This window comes from Microcaecilia unicolor, chromosome 3 (genome assembly GCF_901765095.1).
Source record: "Microcaecilia unicolor chromosome 3, aMicUni1.1, whole genome shotgun sequence".
Lineage (NCBI taxonomy): Eukaryota > Metazoa > Chordata > Amphibia > Gymnophiona > Siphonopidae > Microcaecilia > Microcaecilia unicolor.
In genome coordinates, this window is record NC_044033.1 from 2,242,042 (window position 1) to 2,263,841 (window position 21,800).

Below are 21,800 nucleotides of genomic sequence, written 5' to 3' on the forward strand. Positions count from 1 at the left end.
AATGTAGAAGCCAGACTATAATCTGTTTTCTATAATCACTACCTCCTAGACCCAGTGAACAATTTGCAGGGTCGTCTACCCAAGGTGCACCCCATGTCCATCTATTTACCCAGTCACAGACCTGACAAACATTTGTGGTACTACCCAGTAATAAAAAAAAAAAATCAAAAGTTCTCTTATGTCCACATGGACTATGGGGATGGTTTACTTCTGTTTCACTGGGCTCCAATAAAACCTGTCCAGGAGATTAAACTGTATCTGCCTGTAATTGGTTACAGGTGAGCAAAAATGCACATACTGTAGATGTGACCGTTTTCCTATTGTTTTGTCCCAATTTCTCCAACCAGTGCTCCCACTTCTGCATATGTTTGTCCGCGCAGGGTTTCAATTTTTCTTAGTTTTTTTAATATAAGATTGTCCACCTCTTACTCTCGCCTTCATTTTTAAAGAGTGCTCTTTCCAATTTAGAGGGACTCCTGTGTAGGTTTATAAGAGCATCCAGACTTGTTAGAAAATCTTGTCACTGAAAATATTGATAAAATAGGATTTTTATTTTTGTGCTAAGTTCTTTGTACTTTTTATGAGATAGTAGCCAGTCCAGATAAAACAGAATTCTACGTTTCACCAGTCTAAGGTTTCTAGTGCTGCTTAAGTTTTAAAAGTACTTAGTTGACCCAGATTGTAGCCCCGAAGGAATGTGAAGCCATCCAATTGCTGTGCAATTTTAATGTTTTCCCATTCTTGTATTAAAGGGGGAAGAAATAGTTGACTCTTCATTACATCCCAACCCTGCGCTTCCTTTCATTTCTGCCACAAGTTGTACTCGGACAGAGGAACTAATATTACCCTCTCCAGGTGAACCCAGTGAACTGCTGGGGGTCTTCTGTAATGACCTTTTACAGATTTGAACACTGTAGCCTTATAATAGGGGAAACCCATCCTCCCTATTCTGGATAGGTCTTGTAAGGCTCACTTTCGTTTTTCTCCTCTGGTACGCAGAATGTTGTATCTGCTGAGTCATTAAAAAAATGAGATCAAAGTATCTTGATTGTCAGTCTGTGAAAGTTGGTGAGATTGAGATACCAGTCAGGGGTGAAATGCATGTGTTGGGGTGATTTTTGACTATTATCAATGCAGGATCAGATTTTGAATATGGTCTGTTTTGTTCAGTTACGTAATTAACCAGTCTTAAACCAGTGTTACTGAGGACCAATTTTAAATTGGTGGTTCAAAGTCTGGCGGTTTCTCAGTTTGACTTCTGCAATGCATTGTATCTGGGAATAAGTAAATCCAGAATACAGGTATTGCAGACTATCCACAATGCAGCAGCCAGGTTATTGGCTGGCGTGCTGCGATTTGAACATGTCACCAGTGCTTCGGTCATTGCACTGGCTACCAATTGCTTCTCGAGTGCAGTATAAGATATCACAGTTAATTCATCGTGTGCTTTATTCAAAAACTATCCTATTGTATTTTCAGCAGGTCACCAATGTATACCGCCCGCAGAGAGCTTTGCCAATGATAAACTGAGCATGGTGAGGTATGTTATACGAGCGGCTTTTTTCAATCGCCGGTCCTCAGATTTGGCACGCTCTACCTGGTTATCTGACATTTATATAATAGTTTGGAGCAGTTCGCCAAGGGTTTGAAAACCTTAGTTGTTTGTGCGAGCATGGGGTTGATACCTTTACGATGGACTGGTGTGATCAATGTCTTCTGTTAGGTTTTTATTTGTACACCGCCTAGTTATAGCTGGACTAAAAAATTTTAAATAAATAAATTGGCAGGTGGATGAATGAAAAGAGAAATTTGGGAATACCTGTCTGAATCATGGCTATTCCATATCATCAAGCTGATCAATCCATAGACTGGTGGGTTGTGTCCATCTACCAGCAGGTGGAGATAGAGAGCAAACTTTTGCCTCCCTATATGTGGTCATGTGCTGCCGGAAACTCCCCAGTATGTTCTCTATCTCAGCAGGTGGTGGTCACACACAGCAGCAGCTCTGGCTAGGCCTCCAAGCCTAATTTTTAGGTTTTGTTGAGTGCCTGGGGTTGAGGGCTCTTTTGAGCAAGTGCAAACCTGGTGGTGCCAGGTCCCTCCTTTTCTCCCCCCTCCCGCTGGCTCCGTTTACAAAAAAAAAAAAAAAAAAATTTTGAACGTCCTTAAAGGCGTTTATTTCGACGTTTATTTAAGCGTCTATTGCAGCTACTCACTGGGACACCAGGTCGTTACAACTCGGAGCGGACAGCAGGTAATTTTTACCTTTTTATAGCGGGCAGGGGGTTCCCCGATTCTTCTCCTCGTGGCATATGGCGTCGGAGGGCGAGGGCGCAAAGGGTCGCTCCCCGGGTCGCTCGAGCGCTTCTAGAGGGGATGCGGGGGTCTTAAAGCCTGATTCGCCCTTGTTGGGTGACAGTTTCGTGACCGATGAATGTCCCGGTCCTTCCTCCGGCGTGGCGGTTTTTCCCGCCATAAACGCCCATCCCCCGCTCCTCGCCTCCGCCATCTTGGCCGGCCACGCGGCTCGGACGGCTTCTTCTTGGGCCGCCCTTGAGGTTGGAGACATTAATGCCATGAACGCCCTTAATTTGGGCGACGACACAGAAGCGGCTAAAGTTAAGAGCCGTTCTTCCCGCGCGGCTCCTTCGCGGAGTTTCGCGCCGGACGCCATTTTGGATGCGCAGCATGTCTCTCCCCCGCTATTGCGAGCGCCGGTTGAGGGTGCGCCTAGGGCTGTTGCCCAGGCTGCGGAAGTGCACAGTCTGGGGGGTTTCTCCCCCGAGTTTGTTTTGCTGCTGCATCAGGCCTTCCTCATGCACAACGCTGCCCCTGCTCCCTCGTCTGGTAAAGAGGTTGAGGTTCCCAGAGGTAAACGCCCTCGGGTTGATTCCCAGGCCTTGGAGGAATTTGTCTCCTCCGATGTAGATGAGGGCAGCGTGTCTGAGGTCTCCCAACGGTCCTTTGCGGATTCCTTGGAGGAGACGGATCCCCGCTCGGATGGAGCGGATGACCCCTCTGCAGCGCGGCTTTTTCGCCCAGAGGATTTGCCCAACCTGTTGTTACAGGCCATGGACACTTTGAAGATTTCCTCTCCGGAGGACGTCTCTCCCTCAGCCCCTGTTGGCTCTGCCATTATGCTGGGGACGAAGCGCCCGCCTAGAACCTTCCACGTGCATGATGCCATGCACACCTTAATTTCGGCTCAATGGGATGTCCCGGAAGCGAGCCTTAAAGTGGCTAGGGCTATGTCCCGCCTCTATCCTTTGGCTGTGAGTGAACGTGAGGCCTATCTGTGGCCTACCGTGGATTCTTTAATCACTGCGGTGACTAAGAAAACGGCATTGCCGGTGGAAGGTGGCACGGCCCTAAAGGACGCCCAAGACAAAAGATTGGAGGCGGCCTTAAGGTCGTCCTTTGAGGCGGCTGCTTTAAGTTTGCAGGCCTCAGTTTGCGGCTCCTATGTGGCCAGGGCGTGCCTGACTATGGTGCAGCGGGCTTCCCCCTCGGATCATTCCTTGAGGGCTGATGGGCCGGCCCTGGAATCGGGCTTAGCCTATTTGGCAGACTTGCTGTATGATGTCTTGAGAGCCTCAGCTAAAGGCATGGCTCAGACAGTCTCTGCGCGGCGGTGGCTTTGGCTGAAACATTGGTCTGCTGACCACGCCTCTAAATCCCGCCTGGCTAGATTGCCTTTTAAAGGCAAGCTGCTCTTTGGGGTCGAGCTGGACAAAATCGTGACCGATCTCGGCACGTCTAAGGGCAAGAAGTTACCAGAGGTCAGGGCTCGGGCTAGTGCTCGTCCCGGTACCTCCAGAGGACGGTTTCAGGAAGCCCGTCGGTACCGCCCGGGCAGGTCGGGTTCTTCTGCCCCCTCTTCCTTTAAGAGGAATTTCTCCCCCAAGCAGCATTCCTTTCGCAGAGACCGCCGTCCCGGAGGTGCTCCCTCCGGTCCTCCCCCAGGGTCTCGTACCCAATGACGGGGTCTTGGTCCACGCCCCAGTGCAGATTGGAGGACGGCTGTCCTCGTTTCTGGGCGAGTGGACCACAATAACTTCAGACGCTTGGGTGCTGGAAGTCATCAGAGACGGCTACAAGCTAGAGTTCTGCCGACCCTTAAGAGACGGGTTTGTACTCTCTCCCTGCAAGTCTCCGGTCAAAGCTGTGGCAGTGCAGCAGACTTTGGACAATCTGATCCGCCTGGGTGCGGTCGTCCCGGTGCCAGAAAATCAGCTTGGCAAGGGGCGTTACTCCATTTACTTTGTGGTACCAAAGAAAGGAGGTTCTGTCCGGCCTATCCTCGACCTCAAAGGGGTCAATCGGGCCTTGAAAGTGCGGCACTTTCGCATGGAGACTCTCCGCTCTGTTATAGCGGAAGTGAAGGCAGGGGAGTACCTGGCATCCTTGGACATCAAGGAAGCATACTTGCATATTCCCATCTGGCCTCCTCATCAACGCTTTCTGCGTTTTGCAGTCCTGGGCCGACACTTCCAGTTCAGAGCCCTCCCGTTCGGGTTGGCTACTGCTCCGCGGACCTTTTCCAAAGTAATGGTGGTCATAGCGGCCTTCCTGCGAAAGGAAGGAGTCCAAGTCCATCCTTATCTGGACGACTGGTTGATCCGAGCCCCCTCTTATGCAGAGTGCGGCAAAGCTGTGGACCGGGTAGTTGCTCTTTTGAGCTCCCTGGGATGGATCATCAACTGGGAGAAGAGCCAGCTGCGCCCGACTCAGTCCCTGGAGTATCTGGGAGTTCGATTCGACACCCAAGTGGGCAGAGTGTTCCTGCCAGACAATCGGATTGTCAAACTTCAGGCTCAGGTGGACCAGTTCCTAGTAGCCTCTCCTCTTCGGGCTTGGGACTATGTGCAGCTGTTGGGCTCTATGACGGCCACGATGGAAGTAGTGCCCTGGGCCAGGGCTCATATGAGACCACTACAACACTCCCTGCTGCAGCGCTGGACTCCGATGTCGGAGGATTATGCTGTGCGCCTTCCCTTGGATCCAGCAGTGCGCAAGGCGCTGAGCTGGTGGATGCAGACAGACAAGTTGTCTGCGGGAATGCCTCTGGTGACCCCAGAGTGGATTGTCGTCACGACGGACGCCTCGTTGTCGGGCTGGGGAGCCCACTGCTTGGGAAGGACAGCGCAGGGGCTCTGGTCTCCTGCAGAGGCAAAGTGGTCTATCAACCTCCTGGAACTCAGAGCCATTCGGTTGGCGCTTTTGGAGTTCATCCCGGTACTGGTGTTGAAGCCTGTACGGGTCCTGTCGGACAATGCCACGGCTGTGGCCTATGTCAACCGCCAGGGAGGTACCAAGAGCGCCCCTCTAGCCAAGGAGGCTATGAATCTTTGCCAGTGGGCGGAAGCGAACCTGGAGCAGCTTTCAGCGGCCCACATTGCCGGAGTCATGAATGTCAAGGCGGACTTTCTCAGTCGCCATACCTTGGAGCCCGGAGAGTGGCAGCTATCTGCTCAGGCGTTCTTGGACATCACGAAGCGCTGGGGCCAGCCGAGCCTAGATCTGATGGCGTCATCGGCCAATTGCCAAGTGCCGCGCTTTTTTCAGCAGAGGACGGGACCCTCGATCCCTGGGAGTAGATGCTCTTCTCCAACAGTGGCCGACACAAGAGCTCCTCTATGTGTTCCCGCCCTGGCCCATGTTGGGCAGGGTGCTAGACCGGGTGGCAAAGCATCCCGGCAGGGTAATCCTGGTGGGTCCGGATTGGCCCAGACGTCCCTGGTATGCGGACTTGATCAGGCTCTCAGTCGACGATCCTCTGCGGCTGCCAGTGGAGCACGGCCTGTTACATCAGGGTCCCGTGGTGATGGAGGATCCCTCCCCCTTTGGTCTTACGGCCTGGCTATTGAGCGGCAGCGTCTGAGGAAGAAGGGCTTCTCAGACAAGGTCATCGCCACTATGCTGAGAGCGAGGAAGCGCTCTACTTCTACTGCTTACGCCAGGGTTTGGCGTATCTTTGCAGCGTGGTGTGAAGCAGGCTCACTTTCTCCCTTCACTGCTTCAATTTCTTCAGTGTTGGCGTTCCTGCAAGAAGGTCTGGAGAAAGGCCTGTCGCTCAGTTCCCTTAAAGTCCAGGTAGCGGCTCTGGCTTGCTTCAGGGGCCGCCTGAAGGGTGCTTCCCTGGCTTCGCAGCCAGATGTGGTGCGCTTTCTCAAGGGAGTTAATCACCTGCGCCCTCCTCTGCACTCAGTGGTGCCTGCGTGGAATCTCAACCTGGTGCTAAGAGCATTGCAGAAGCCGCCGTTTGAACCCTTGTCGAGGGCATCTCTGAAAGACCTGACGTTGAAAGCAGTCTTTTTGGTGGCTATCACTTCAGCCAGAAGAGTTTCCGAGCTCCAGGCGCTCTCATGTCGAGAGCCTTTTCTGCAGTTCACTGAGGCAGGAGTGACTATTCGCACAGTGCCTTCCTTTCTGCCCAAGATTGTTTCTCGCTTCCATGTGAATCAGCAGCTCTGTCTCCCTTCCTTTCGTAGGGAGGACTACCCAGAGGAGTACTCTGCTCTTAAATATCTGGATGTGAGACGAGTCATCATCAGATACTTGGAAGTGACCAATGATTTCCGGAAATCGGATCATCTGTTTGTCCTGTTTGCAGGTCCTCGTAGGGGTCTGCAGGCTGCTAAGCCTACAGTGGCAAGATGGGTCAAGGAAGCCATTGCAGCGGCTTATGTGACCGCGGGGAAGGTGCCGCCTCTCCAGCTGAAGGCTCACTCCACGAGAGCTCAGGCGGCTTCGATGGCAGAGGCCGGATCCGTCTCCTTGGAAGAGATATGCAAGGCGGCAACTTGGGCTTCGGCTCATACATTCTCCAAGCATTACCGTTTGACTGTGGCTGCACGGGCGGAGGCCCGGTTTGGAGCTTCAGTATTAAGGTCAGGGATTTCAATGTCCCGCCCTGGGTGAGTACTGCTTCGGTACATCCCACCAGTCTATGGATTGATCAGCTTGATGATATGGAAGGTAAAATTATGTATAATCATACCTGATAATTTTCTTTCCATTAATCATAGCTGATCAATCCATAGCCCCTCCCAGATATCTGTACTGTTTTTATTCTGGTTGCATTTCAGGTTCAAGTTTAGTCTTCAGTTACTTCAGGAAGACTTCGTGTTCAAGTTTTTTTTCACTTGGATTCTTCAAGAGTTAAGACGAGTTTGTGTTACAGTGAGCTGCTGCATTCCTCTCCCCTCCGTTTTACGGGGCTGGATTGAGACTTAAAATTCTGCCGGCACTCCCTCCCGCTTCGTGCGGCTGTAGGGCAGCTTTGTACCCCTCCCGCTTCGGCGGTGTTAGGGTCAGTCAGCTCCTCCCGCGGTTGCGGTTGCAGGATAAGCCAGATCCCCCCGCATCGGCGGGTGTGGTGTCCCTCCCCCGCTCCGCGGGGATGAGCTGGACGGATTCCCCTCCCCCACTTGTGTGGGGATGAGCTGGGTTAATTCCCCTCCCCCGTTTCGGCGGTGGTGAGCTGGGCAGAGTGTCCCTTTGTGGGTGTAATTCTCTAAGTGCTGAGTCCTGCGGATGGAGCTTTGATATCGACATACTGAGGAGTTTCCGGCAGCACATGACCACATATAGGGAGGCAAAAGTTTGCTCTCTATCTCCACCTGCTGGTAGATGGACACAACCCACCAGTCTATGGATTGATCAGCTATGATTAATGGAAAGAAAATTATCAGGTATGATTATACATAATTTTACCTTCTTCCCCCACCAAGATAATAAAGAATTCCAGTTTTCCAAATCTGCTTGAACAATTTTAGTTATCATAATTTAACTTAAATCCTCCAACTTGTTAGATAAGTCCCCAAGTACAGAATGACACGAGGACAAAGTTTGTCCCCGCACTCCCTGTCTCTGTCCCCGCCCCGCATGTTATGTCTCTGCCCTGTATCCATCCCGTCCCCATGGACTCTGTCCTCATCTACAGAAGCCTCAGACAATTGTGATTTTATATTTACATCTTTTTATTAACGTATAAAAAGGAGCAATATGCTGTGCAATTGTTGTGTATAAATTAGAAATAAAAAAAAACCGAGCAGCTATAATTATCCTTCTCACTATCACCCTCTACCCTTCCAACTCCAACAATAGCTGATTTCTACTACCCCAAGGAATCCTAATCCACCCTGTTAAAATGTTCAAGGGTACAAAATACAACCCGTTCTGTATGCCCTAGAGGGGAGAAATATGCCCTATGAGGCACTGATTTTTGTAATATGTGGATGAATAAGAAGTCATAAACAATCTCAGGATTCAGTTTAGCTCTCCTGACTTCCACAGTCCTTCCTGCAATAGAAGATGTCCTCTTAGAAGATGTGCTGGTAGCATGATGTACAGGATCCCTCATGCAAATTTTGCTAGTTGTGGCCATCATGTTTGCTTGTTTTTCCAAATAATCAAAATATCATTGTCTGCATCACTTAAACATAAATAACAGTCCAGTTCATTAACAGGCTTCAAATTAGAAAATGACACGGGGATAAAGTTTGTCCTTGCCCTATCCCCTGCAGGCTGTGTCCCCATCCCCGCGGTTACTGCGGGTCCGTGTGTCATTCTGTATCCCCAAGTAAAGAAAAAAATTGAAGCAATAGTGAAAGGAAACTTTTGCAGCTCTGCTGGAGACATGTTGAACATTAGAACCTCTGTTTTATCAATGTTGACTTTAAAGTTCACAACCTTACCATATTCTGTTAAGTTTTGTCAGACACTGACACCTGTGGGTCTGCTAGTCATATCAGTGTTGTCTGCATATAGTAGAACTTTGTTCTTCCCACTCCCCCCCCCCCCCCCCCCCCCACACCTTAATCCGAGTAGTAGAATGAGAAGCTCTTATGGGCTGCTAGGGGCTGAATAGATTATGCAAAAAAGTAGGAGGAATATAGAACAACCTTTTTGTTTTACACTTCCACTTAAAGAGAATTTCACAGTTTGTTTAGTGCTTACAACAACAGTGGTACCATATTCACCCAAGTGCCAAAGTTTGTCCCCAACCCCATTTGCTCCAGCACTTCAGCTCTGCGGAAAGCCTTTCAACCTCATCTTTGAATGCAGTCAACCAGGTCAAACCCCCCTCCTTACGTTATCTGACACCTTTGACAAAACTTATATGGTTTGGGGGAATCAGCCCTAGCAGTAAAGTTCCAACCTATTAGAACCTTTGCAAAAATGCTCATATACTATACCTGGCATACCCTAGGATTTAACCTATAGGTAAATTACTAATGGCTTTCATTATTTTCTGTGGAGAATTGGCCTGTTAAGTGCTTCTTCTCTGCTTGCTCCACTTGTGGAAGGAAAGTCTCTGCCACATATCTTTTAATCAGATCTGTTGAGCATTGAAGCTCGGAGGTGTACAGTTGCTGGTAGAGTATTTTAAATTCTCTTGCTATTTCTGCATGGGCAATCTTCCCCAAACAAGTATTTCTAAAGCTGTTTAGCTAACAGCATACCTACTTTGCTTCTAGATTCCAAATAATTTCATTTTGTTTTCCTAATTGAGAATGCCAACCAAAGTGTATCGGTTTCATCAAGTTTGTGTTTTAGGGCTAGCAGGTACATGTAAAATACTGTGCAGTGTATTTCTGTATGTTGCCTCTGCAATTGCAGGACATATTGCAACAGATTTTTACAGAGCTACATGCTCTCTGCCCCCCCCCCCTTTTTTTAATTACATGTTGAAATTTGAATGAGCATGTCTCTGAAGTATGCTTTGCCTGCTTCCTGTATCTCCACTATCACTTCACCATTTTTATTGCACTTTTACCGGTGATTAGCTAATTTTTGTTGAACCTCAGAATTGAGCAGTAAATGTGTGTTAGCCCTCCAGTTGAAAGAAGTTGCTTCTGTCCCCTTTGCTGCTCTAAACACCCTCTATATCCTAGCATGATCTGAGATTATTGGGTGAATTGCAAGGTATTCCCAGTGACTCAGATTTATTTCCAGAAAGAGGAAATTAAGCGATAGTAAAATAAATTTTCCCCCCAAAAGTATACTTTTTTTTTCCCATCTGGATTAAACACATGCCATGTATCTTGTGGGTGACATACAAGCATTTCTAGAGCTCTTGACCTTCTCGAACCACACCTTTACCCCATTATCGGGATCTATCCTTTTTACTAAGGATACCGTTTATATGTCTTGCAATTATCAGGTCACCCACTGTTTCTTATTGAATGGAACCCAAGGCCGTTTTGTTAAAGTTGCCCTTAGTTCCAGTAGAGGCATACAAAGTCAATAGAGCCCAATGGTTAAGACGTCCCACCAGCCAAGCACATTGCCCTTGAATGTATCCCTCTTTGAGTGGTAACCACAGGAATGTGTTTCTGGAACAAAATAAGCACCGCCTTTTTTTTTTTCCATATGATGAATAATGAACCATCTGCAAACCCCCTTTTAATCGCTTACCCGTTTCCTGTGGGGTCAGTTTTTGTTTCTTGTAACAGGGCAATGACACCATCCTCCTTTTTATATTTCCAATGTTTTTTATTGAAAACAGTACAAGAGATAAAATACTTCAATACACTGTTTCTCAGTTCAATAACATCCATTAACATAACTTTGCTGTATTACAAAGCTTTTCCTTCCCCCCCCCCCCCCCCCCCCCCCCCCCCCCCCCCCCCCCACACTTCCATCCTCCTTTTTAGTTGTTTTAGTACTCTTTTCCTTTTTACAGAGTGATTAAGTCCACCTACATTCCAGGTTGCAATTTTATAACTTGTTTTAGCTGTTGGTGATAGAGCTTCTTGCTGATATGTTGCAGTCCTGTCCCTACTATGGGTCCCTCCCCAACCAAATGTTCATTATGGATTATTGATTCCTGTAATCTTTGATTTGTAAACTGCCTGGATCTATGAGTTAGGTAAGGCAATATAGAAAGTCCAAATAAACATAAACACTCTCGTTAAAGGAAAATATTGTTTATTCCTTGGTTGCTACTTCCCCTTGAAAAGAAACCCCCAGAATATTAATCATTTGAACATGCTCATAAAATATCAGTGCCCATTCCTGTCACCCCTCAACACTATCCATCCATTCCTCCCCCTCCCCCATATATATGTTTGGCTTGGTAGAAACATTACAGCAAGTTCAAATCGCACACTTAGTTTTTAGGGGAACACAGTTTTTTTCAGTCACCAGGTGGCTTCAGCCAATCCACCACCAAGAGTGGACTGTCTGGAATACTGGTGAGTCTGCTCTGTCTTTCTTGATTGGAGCCTGTAGGCGTTGGTGACCAGGTCTGCACTTGTCTCCAATTATGCCCTGAAATTTTTCTCCAGTCACAACTTAGGAGGACCTTTTGGGCACTTTCTGGGTGTAGTAAAGGACGCAAGAGCACTTGGGAACATATTGGTTCTTTATTCTGCTGGCGAGTAAAAGCTTCAGTGATTTTTGTGCTGAGGAGTCTTCACTTACCCTCCACATTAATGACCAGTTTGGGTGGATGCCAAAGTCCTACTATGCTTGTTTTTAAGTCTGGCAACCTCTGCTGCCTTGGAAGAGAAGGGTAGCCTGAAAGGAGAGCGCTTTGGAGAGGTAGTAAGTGACCTGCCTTCCAGGGAATACAATATCTTGTTGTAGTGAGAATGTCTCCAAGGGCTTCAGGACAGCCATTTTAGTTGGGAGATTCATTCATTAGTCATGTAAATAGCTGCTGGTGGATGTGAGGGCTGCTTGGTCACTTGCCTGTCTGGTTTGCAAATGACTGATCTTGAGCATCACCTAGATAGATTTTAGACAGTGGTGGGGAGGAGCTGACTGTCTTGGTACCAATGACAGGAAAATATGAGGGTCATTCAGGAAGCCAAGTTTAAGCTCTTAGGTAGAAAGCTGAAATCTAGAAGCTTCACGGTAGCACTTTTGGAAGTGCTTCCTGTTCCAAATGCAGGACGCAAGAAACAGGCAGAGCTCAGAAGTCTCCATGCATGAATGAGACGATGGTGCAGGGAGGAGGGTTTTAGATTTGTTAAGAACTGGGCAACATTTAGGGGGCGGAAGGGGGTCCCTATTCTGGAAAGATGAGCTCCAATTTAACCAGGGTGGAACCAGGCTGTTGGCATTAACATTTAAAGAGAGAGCAGCTTTTAACTAGAAACCTTTAGCCAAATCGCTATCCAACCAAGGACTCAACCCATACATCTATGCAGATGATGTCACGATATACTGAAATCACACACAGCCTACAAATAATGAACTCATGGGCGGAGGCATTCCAACTAAAGCTAAATGCAGAGAAAACACACTGTCTCATCCTGTCCTCACAATACAACACAAATTCAATACCATAAACACCCCAGATTACACCCTTCCGGTCTCAAGACAGCCTGAAAATTCTGGGAGTTACAATTGATCGAAATCTCACACTCGAAGATCATGCAAAAAATACAGCAAAGAAAATGTTCTACTCAATGTGGAAACGCAAAAGAATCAAACCTTTCTTTCCAAGGGAAGTATTCCACAGCCTAGTACGATCAATGGTGCTAAGCCATCTAGACTACTGCAATGCCATCATCTATGCTGGATGCAAAGAACAAATCATTAAGAAGCTCCAAACCGCTCAAAACACAGCAGCCAGACTCGTATTTGGGAAAGCAAAATACGACAGCGCCAAACCCCTAAGAGAAAAACTACACTGGCTCCTGCTGAAAGAGCAAATTGCGTTCAAAGTCTGCACTTTGAACTAGGAATGCAAAAAGATGAGCACGCTCATTCCTCAATCTCCACTACCCTAAGTGTAAAGGGCTAAAATATAAATCCACAAAAGCGACCAGTTTCTCATTCATCTGCAAGCAGCTCTGGAATGCACTACCGAAGATCATAAGAACAACGCAAGACCTAACTATCTTCCGAAGGCTACTGAAAACAGACCTGTTCAAAAGGCATACCATAAACATCCATCTTAAATATTAAATAATAAGACTGTACACGAACTAGACATAACTGAAATCTTAGCACGACTGACTAACCTCTTCGCCATTAATAAACAAATATTATCACTTTAATCCTGACGTCGAATATGGCCTCTCCGTAGTCGATGATATACTATGTGTTACAATCCAATCTATGACTCAGGAACTTCCTGCAGTACCATAATGTATTCTTCTTTACCATATATGTACGCACATGGTGTATATATACATATCTTGATCTGTTCCATATAGGTTATGTTCCGTTTATGTTACCATGAATGTATGCAACTGAACGCACTTACCATTTGTAATTCTGTTACCCGGAAATGACAACCGTCATTACGGCAAATGTAAGCCACATTGAGCCTGCAAATTGGTGGGAAAATGTGGGATACAAATGCTACAAATAATAATAATAATAAAAACTAGGGAAAGGCTGACAGTTGCTTAAAAGTGCATAGTTTTGGACAAGGTATCGTTGAAGGATATCACCAAAACTGGGAAGATGTGGCATCCTGATAGGTTGCAGTAAAGACCATAGTAAACTAGATGCCTTAAAAAGAGTACAGACACTTGAAAGATTGCAAGTTTTTAATAGGTATAAAAGACATTGAAGTGACTGTGTGCAAATGTTAAAAAGTCTAAAAAACATAAGATGTTAGATCTTTTCATTTACTGTAATATATTCTAATAGGCATCTCTGAGACCTGGTGGAAGGAAGATAACCAATGGAACTGTAAGTCTAAGTGCCTTGAAAATACATCCCTATATCACAGTGATGGGGTGGATCAAATTGGTAGAGGGGTGGCACTACATTAATTAATTCATATATTTATATACCGCTTAGGTCTAAGCGGTTTATAGTTTCATTTTACAGGTACTGTGACTGTCCCTAGTGGACTCATAGTCTGAGTAGTACACCGTACTACTGTTGTACCTGGAGCAGTGGAGGGTTAAGTGAGTTGCCCAGGGTCACACAAAGCTACAGAGGGAATTGAACCTGGTTCCCCAGGATCCCAACTCACTGCTGACCATTGGGCAGCAGTGGGAATTAAGCTCAATTCCCCAGGTCTGCAACCTGCTACACTAACCATTAGGCCACTCCTCCGCTATATGTTAGCATTGAATCACATAGATCAAAAGTTTTGCAGGGCACAGAACACCTTGGAATCCTTATGGATGTAAAGTACTTGTGTAAAAAAGATATTAATGGGAGTACATTACCATCGGCCTTGCCAGAATAAGCAGATAGATGTAGAAATTAGAGAAGCTAACAAACTGAATAACACAGTAATGGGCGATTTCAGTTAACCCACACAAATTAAATGGGAGATGTGTGTACAAATCAGAAAAACAAAAAAAAAATCTGTCCCTAGTGGCAAACAAGCTCAACCCCCCCCCCCCCCCCCCCCCCCCCCCCCCCCCAAAAAAAAAAAAAAAAAAAAGTATAGAAAAGTGGAGAAAGAGACCTCAGAAGACACCATGCTATTCAGTTATCCCACTCGCAAAATCTGTCACAGGTTAGAGAAATATCAGCCACTCAGGAAAAAAAAGAAAAACCTCTACTCTTCATTTTCAATATCAGTAGTTGTGTATGTTCAGTAAAGATCAAATATATGAGTAGTCACAAAGACTAAAAGATAGTGTACTTTGAGAGAGAAGTACCCTTTAAACTAAATCACTCTCATACATATACACTGTTGTAATTTCACATGCAGCAATTCAAATACTCATCCAACACTCGTCCCAAATGTTGACATCTCAGCAGTGCAATGCGACCAAATCCACGATGACAGGGTTGCAGAGAGTCCTGACAGATGCCATGTTTTGCTTATGAGCTGCTTCAGGGAAAAATCTAAACTAATGCAGACTGCTCAAAATGGCCATGTCTACACAGAGCTATCGATGCCTGTAGCTTTGCCCCAAAACAGAATGTCATTCCATCACAAAAAAGATGATTCACTATCCAGCAAATTTCCAATAAAAACCTGCATTAAGACAGACCCTTAAGGGCTCCACTGTATTCCAAAACAAATCCAAGAGATAAGTGGCCTACCTTGGCAGTCTTCAATTACCTCTCACAAAATCCATGAAATCCCTGGAGTCATGGACCTGAGGCTTCTTATAACACAGGGTGCAAACGTCTGAGCTAGAGCCACTTCTCTTCACTGGCACTCCCCCTAGGTACTGCAGCCAAGCCAGAACATCCTGGGAGGATCCTTGCTTGGGGTCTCCCTGATCTGTTTTGCCAGAGAGCTTTCTTTGATCTCTGCTTGTGCCCCACCCTCCTGGTCAGACAGGCTAACATGCTGCTTCAGTGAGGGAGTGTTCCTAAGGAAACCTTGCAATGTACCAATCACTTCCTTACAAGCTGTTATGTTATACTGTCTCGGTCCCATACAGCGATAGTGGGAAGGCACACACATGCGCTTTGGACGCTACCAAAGGCTTTTATAATAGTGAAAGCTGGAGAGTGTTTCTATGACTGGCTCTGTTGGATGACCATCAACCATGTGTGATGTTTTGGTTTTGTAAGGGAGGGTGGGGTAAGGTGGGTGTTTTTATTTCTTTAGGGTTATACATACCAGCAGGTGTTTTACTGTTTGTGCTACTTGACGTAGTAATGTTGGATTCGTAAGCACGGTTTCATGTTCTTCATTTTTAAAAACTCCTTAATAAAAAGATTTAAACACAACCGTTTGTGATAATGTGCCTCTCAGGTAGGATTAGCTGCCTGTAGGTTCAAAATCTAGGTCTGCAGACCCCTAACTTTACAGAAAAGTTTATTTTGAAGACATTGACTTATGCTGATTTTTGACAGCACTATTTTGTGCTGCGGTTTTCACGGCAGCAGCCTCCTTTGTGACTGAGTCAAAACAGTTTTTGGTATTCAAAGTTTTGGCATTTGCTTGTTCCACTTCTGAGCCTATTTCTCATGGTTACATCATGATGTCTGAAACATCAGTTCCACTTAGATGTGGCAAGACCCAGGCAACTGCAACAATCACTTATAAAATTGTCCAGGAGTATATGCATTTAAATGTAGGCACTTGGGAGAAAAATTAGTCCTACTTTGTGCAATATAGTTGTTGGAGTTCCAGGGGCAGGGAGGTACAGAATGGATGGAGTAGGGATGGAACTCGCATTTAAACACATTTTATAAAATACTTCCATGTTGATTCGTACCAGCATATTAAGGTTCTACTCTTAAGTGGATAGAGCAGCTATTCCCAACCCAGTCCTCAGGGCATACCTAGTCCCTCAATTGCATGCAAATCTAACTCATGCATATTCATTGTGAATATCGTGAAAACCCAATGGGACTAGGTTGGGAGTGGCTGGGATAGAGGATGTTTAATGGCATACCACACATTACTAAAGGTAAATTCTATGTACCAGAGGGAGTAGGAAATTTCAAAGCTGCTTAGCTCATAGAATCATGTTCTGAAGTGCTTAAAAATGTTCTCAAGAATTCATTTGATGGTTTAAATCATTAAATTTGCCATTTTTTATTCTGATTTTAGTTTTTGAAGAGAATTCTTGACTTCTTCCACCTTTATGAATTTAAAATAAATCTGCCTGTATGTTCAGTAGAGCTTCAAGTATGCATCACATCGATTTTATATATAAAGCATAAATAGAGCAACAACAATAATAGTAGTAAAAGATGTACCTTTTCAGACCTCAAAGTACAAATATAGAATAAACCCAACTATGACCGAAGCTAACAAAGCAGCATGATGAGGGCTGCTATCTTCCTGCCATCATACAAGGGGCTACAAGATTTAAAATCTAGACTTTGTTTTGCATATGGGAAATGATAAAAGTAGGTAACCTCTTTCCATTACTTAGCTTCCTGCTATTCCAGAACCTGTGGGATAGTTGTCCATCAACCAACAAATGGACATAACCCAAAACTGAGCTGAGACCTATCTCTCTTGGCATCCAGTCCCACTCCTTGGTATTTTCTATTTCCAGCAGGTGGAGGGACACACTTTTCAGTTTCTGGTTTTGAGTGCCTTGCTCCTGGTCCAGTCAGTCAACCGGTCCCCAGTTGAGCTTTGCAGGTGGCTTGAGTCTGCAGTGCCGTATCTGGAGGTCTTAAGATTCTTGTCTCTAGTGCCTTGCTTTACTTCTTCCCTCCCTTTACCTCTCCCCTGTTTCCTGTGGAGCTTTCCTTTTTCCAGCACAACAACCTTAAAAAAAAAAAAAAAAAAAAAAAGGGAAAGATAAGAACAGCCATACTTGGTCAGACCAATGGTCTATCTAGCCCAGTCACAACACCTGACATTTGACCATTTAACCCTACTCTGTTTTCTATCTTTTAACCAGTTCTTAACCCACAGTAGGAAAGAGAAAAGGAGGAAGGGAATGGGATGTTTACTGGGGAGCGTGGTACAGAGAATCAGGACTGATACTTTCTCATCTGGGTTAAGGCTTCAGACTGTGAGCTTGAGGGGAGCAGCCAGCAGTGGTAAATCTGACTAAATCTTGACTTGGAACTGCTTGGAGGGCTGCAAGTTCTACTTAGTGCAGGTTAGGGATCCTGATTCAACTTTAGGGGCATGTTGTGCTGTTTGTGACGGGCTGAATGCTGACTCCTGTGGAGGCAGTTGAGTGGTGTTCCTACTGTGGGACCTGCTGGCCAGTGTCAGTGTGTTGCAGTGTATGCAAGCCAGGAATCCCACAAGACATGAAAGAAATGGTTGGTGGTAGCACATCTTTGGATTTGATGCACCATCTGAATATGGTGGGGTCCGGGCTCTCTGGCAGGGTCAGTGCACAGTTTGATTCAGGACAGTGTCAGAACAGGCACAGTTTTGTTGGTGCTGGCAGTCAGGAACAACCTCTGATCACACGCGGAGCATAGCTGCCATTTTACAGCCTCAAGGCCTGACTGAGCATTCAGTTGTATCAGGATCTTTGTTTTCTCTAGAGTTTATATTGCTCTTATACTAGGCCTGTTTACTGAAGCAGGGACAGTCCCACTACCCTTTGGCTCCTAAGAGATCTCTTTTAGATGTTCATGAGTGGGCAGATGAGGTACTCTCTGCTTCTCCCTCCTTATCTGATTTGGCTTAGGTCTATTTAGAGGTTGAAGGAGCTGTTAGAGGAGGGAGAGCTCCCCCCACCCCAAGGAGGGGGATGATATAAAAGTACTGAGGTTGTTTGTGGCAGAATGGGTCTCACCAGATACAGGGCTGAGAGTGGGAAGACCCGTGACGCGCCTCTACCCATTCTGGAGGCGAAAGATAATTGCAGCTTCTCTGGTTACTATGGTGACTAAGATGACCACCTTGTTGGTGGAAGGGGGCATTGTCCTAAAAGACCTACAGGATTTGAAGTTAGAAGGCTCACCGAAACAAGCCTTTGAAGTGAACTCCTTGGGCCTGCAAGCGACAGTGTGCAGCTCGTTTGTGGCAAGAGCATGCCTGAAGTGGTATTAGCAGTTGGCAACACAAGATGGGTGCCACAGTGTCCAGCTGGAAGCAAGTTTGACCTACTTGTTGGTTGCCATTTATGACTGGTTACAGCCCACAGTATGTCTTTGGCTGGCACCAGCACATCAGCAGCTCCTGGTTGCAGCATTGGGCAGCGAATGCATCAGTCATATCTATTTAAACTGCCCTTTTGGGGCAGTGGTTGGTTTGGAGAAGATCTCAGTAACTTGGTGGAAGAACTGGGTGAAACTAAGCCACACGTTAATAGAGGGTAAGCCAAAACTTTTGCGTTCTGCCTTCAGGGGGCGTTCACTTTTGAGACAGCAGACTGTATCAGCCTTGTCAGTAATTTGGTCAGCAGTCCCACTTTCAGGCATGCCAGTCTTCTTTTTATGAAGATGGGCAGTCCTCCTCTGTCAGAGTGCCCAGTGCTTCCAGAGCTTTGCAATGATGCAAGGCTGGCCCACTCTTTCTCTGGTGGGAGGATGTCCAGGAGTTTCAGGACTGGGCCACAATCACATCAGACCAGTGGGTTCTGGATATTCTTACAGAATGTTACAAGTTTGCATTTTCCCACGCAGTCACTTCTCTCTTCGTGCAGTCCCCTTGTCAAAAGGGAACCAAGGCAGTCTAGGTTCAGGCCACTGTAGATTCCTTGCTGGCGCTCTAGGCCATTGTTCCACGTCCACAGGTCGAATAGAAACATGGCAAATACTGTCTACTTCATTGGTCAAAAAAAAGAAAGCACCTTTTGTCCGGTTTTAAATCTCAAATGTCTAAACCGCTGCTTTAGAGTGTCCTGCTTTCACGTGGACACACTAAGAGCAATTCTAGCTTTTTATTTTTTTTGTTACGTTTGTACCCCGCGCTTTCCCACTCATGGCAGGCTCAATGCGGCTTACATGGGGCAATGGAGGGTTAAGTGACTTGCCCAGAGTCACAGGGAGCTGCCTGTGCTTGAAGTGGGAATCAAACTCAGTTCCTCAGTTCCCCAGGACCAAAGTCCACCACCCTAACCACTAGGCCACTCCTCCACTCCAAGTGGGAGAATTTTCCACTGTCCTCGATCTCAAGGAGGCATACTTGCATATATCCATATGGCTGCTGCATCAGTAGTTTCTGTGTTTTGCAGTGCTGGGCCTTTACTTCCAATTTAGGGTTTTGCCGTTTGGTCTCGCCAAGACTCTGATAATGTCTACCAAGGTTGTGGCAGTGGCCTTCCTTCAGTAGAATCGGAGTTCCCACCCGTATCTTGATGATTGGCTCATTCGTGTGTCCTATTCAGACAGCATGGCGGTGACAGACAGAGGTGTCCCATCTTCTGCAGTCATTGGGTGATCAATTTCAAGAAGAGCAGACTAACTCCATTGCAGACGCTGGAGTATCTGGGCATTTTATTAAGCACAGCACAACAGAGGGTCTTCCTCAAGGAGTACAGGAGGTTGTAGCTGGTTCAACAGATTCATTGTCATCTTAGTCAAGACAGGTCCAGGTTCTGGGGTCAATAACAGTGCCAGTGGAAGTGGTGCCATGGGCAAGGGCTCATATGTGGCTGTTAAAGGAATCTCTTCAGCCGCTGTTCTCTGGGGTCGCAGAAACATGACCTTCATCCTCCTCGGATGCTGGTTGCCAGATGGAATATGCAGGTGGTAGTGGTTGCCCAGAAATTGACCGTCTCAGCTCTTTCTGATAGCACAATGGGAGGTGGTGACGGATGCCAGCAGGTCAGATTGGGGAGCTCATTTACATCTGGCACAGGGCACCTGGACAGATCGGGAGTCTCTGTGGTCAGTAATTCGCTTGAAGTTCAGGACTGTGAGGAATGCCTTATGCGACTTTGGTCCCTTTCTGGCGGAGGGCCCTGGTCCAAGGGTTCTCCGACAATATGATGGTGGTGGCTTATACAATGAGCAAGGCAGGATCCACAGTTGTCTGGCGGTGGACGTGGCCTCATTAGTTGGACATAGAAAAATCTTCTCTGTTTGTGAGCAGCTCACATTGTGGAATCCTTGAATGTGGAGGCAGACTTTCTCAGCAGGCACTCCTTTGACCTGGGAGAATGGGAACTATCCAGCCAGGGTTTTCAGCTGATAGTGGACTAATGGGGTTCTCTGCTTCTGGATTTGATGGCAATGAAAAAGAATGCCAATGTACCCAAGTTTTTCAGTTGCTGGAAAGAACTGGGCTTGATGGGGTTCGATGCCCTACTGCAGCCCTGACTGGAGACACGTCTGTCTTCCCTCCTTAGCCCATGGTAGGAAGCACCAGGGTTGAATAATTCTCTTATTCCCAGATTGGCCTCAGAAGCCGTAGGGTCGTCTTCTTCCATAGGTACATGGCCTACTGAAGCAAGGTCTGGTGCTCATGGGGGATCTGTGCCCCTTTGGTCTTACAGCTTGGCCATCGAAAGGACTCAGTTGAGATGAAAAGTTTACTCTGATTGTCATTGCTACCTTGCTTCAGGCTTGGAAATGCCTTACATCTATGGCATATACAAGGATGTGGAGGACGTTTGAGGGCTAGTGTTTTAAGCACGGACAGTCTCCCTTCTGTGTTCAGATTGTGCACATCCTAGCATTTCTCCAGACAGGCCTTCACAAAGGATTGGTGTTGTGTTCTCTAAAAGTTCAGGTTGCAGCTTTGGCCTGTTTTAGGGGACGATTATTGTGGGAAGCAGGCCACTTGTGGCCTCCCTTTCGTACACCGTGTTTAGAGTGGAACCTTAACTTAATCATTCAGGCTCTTCAGAAGCCTTCTTTGAGTCCACTCCAGAAGGGCCTCCTTGAAAGGTCTTGTGCCTAAGGCAACGTTCTTGGTAGCTGTTGGTTCTGCATAGGGTTTCAGACCGTCAGGCTGTCTTGGCGGGATCCCTTTCTTTGCTTTTCGGAGATAGGGGTCTCCCTTCGCACGGTTCCTTCTTTTCTTCCGAAAATGTTATTGGCATTTCATCTCGAGTAATTTGTGCAGTTTGTCCTTTCAGAGAGAGGATGAAGAAGCTTAATAATATTTCTTGAAACTTGAATTAGACAGACTGTGCTTTTTTTGGTAAACCAGAGGCTTGGCCTTATGTCTTCCAAGCCAACAATTGCTAGATGGCTAAAGGAGACTATCGTGCCAGCTTCATTTGCTTGCAGGGAAGCAGGCTCCTCAGACCTTAAAACGCTTATTTTATGAGGCGTACAGTGACATCTAGGGTGGCAACATGATGAATGCTACCTACCTTTGTCAAACATTACAGGGTGGACTGTGCGGCATATTTAGGGCAGTGGCACCAGGATCTCAACCACTCCAGGGATTGCTTTTGAACATCCCACATGTTCTGGAATAATGAGAAACTATGTAATGGAAGGAGAAATTATAGTCCTTCCCATTATTCCAGAGGCCCACCTGAGGTTTCTGAGATGTTTAGTAATGGGACAGATAACGACTGTCACCA

General features: G+C 46.5%; 1 protein-coding gene across 2 annotated transcripts in view; it reads left to right on the forward strand.

The window, feature by feature from the left end:
- Positions 1-21,800, forward strand: part of SRF (serum response factor) — a 157,211-nt gene that overhangs the window by 4,628 nt on the left and 130,783 nt on the right. The window lies entirely within an intron of this gene.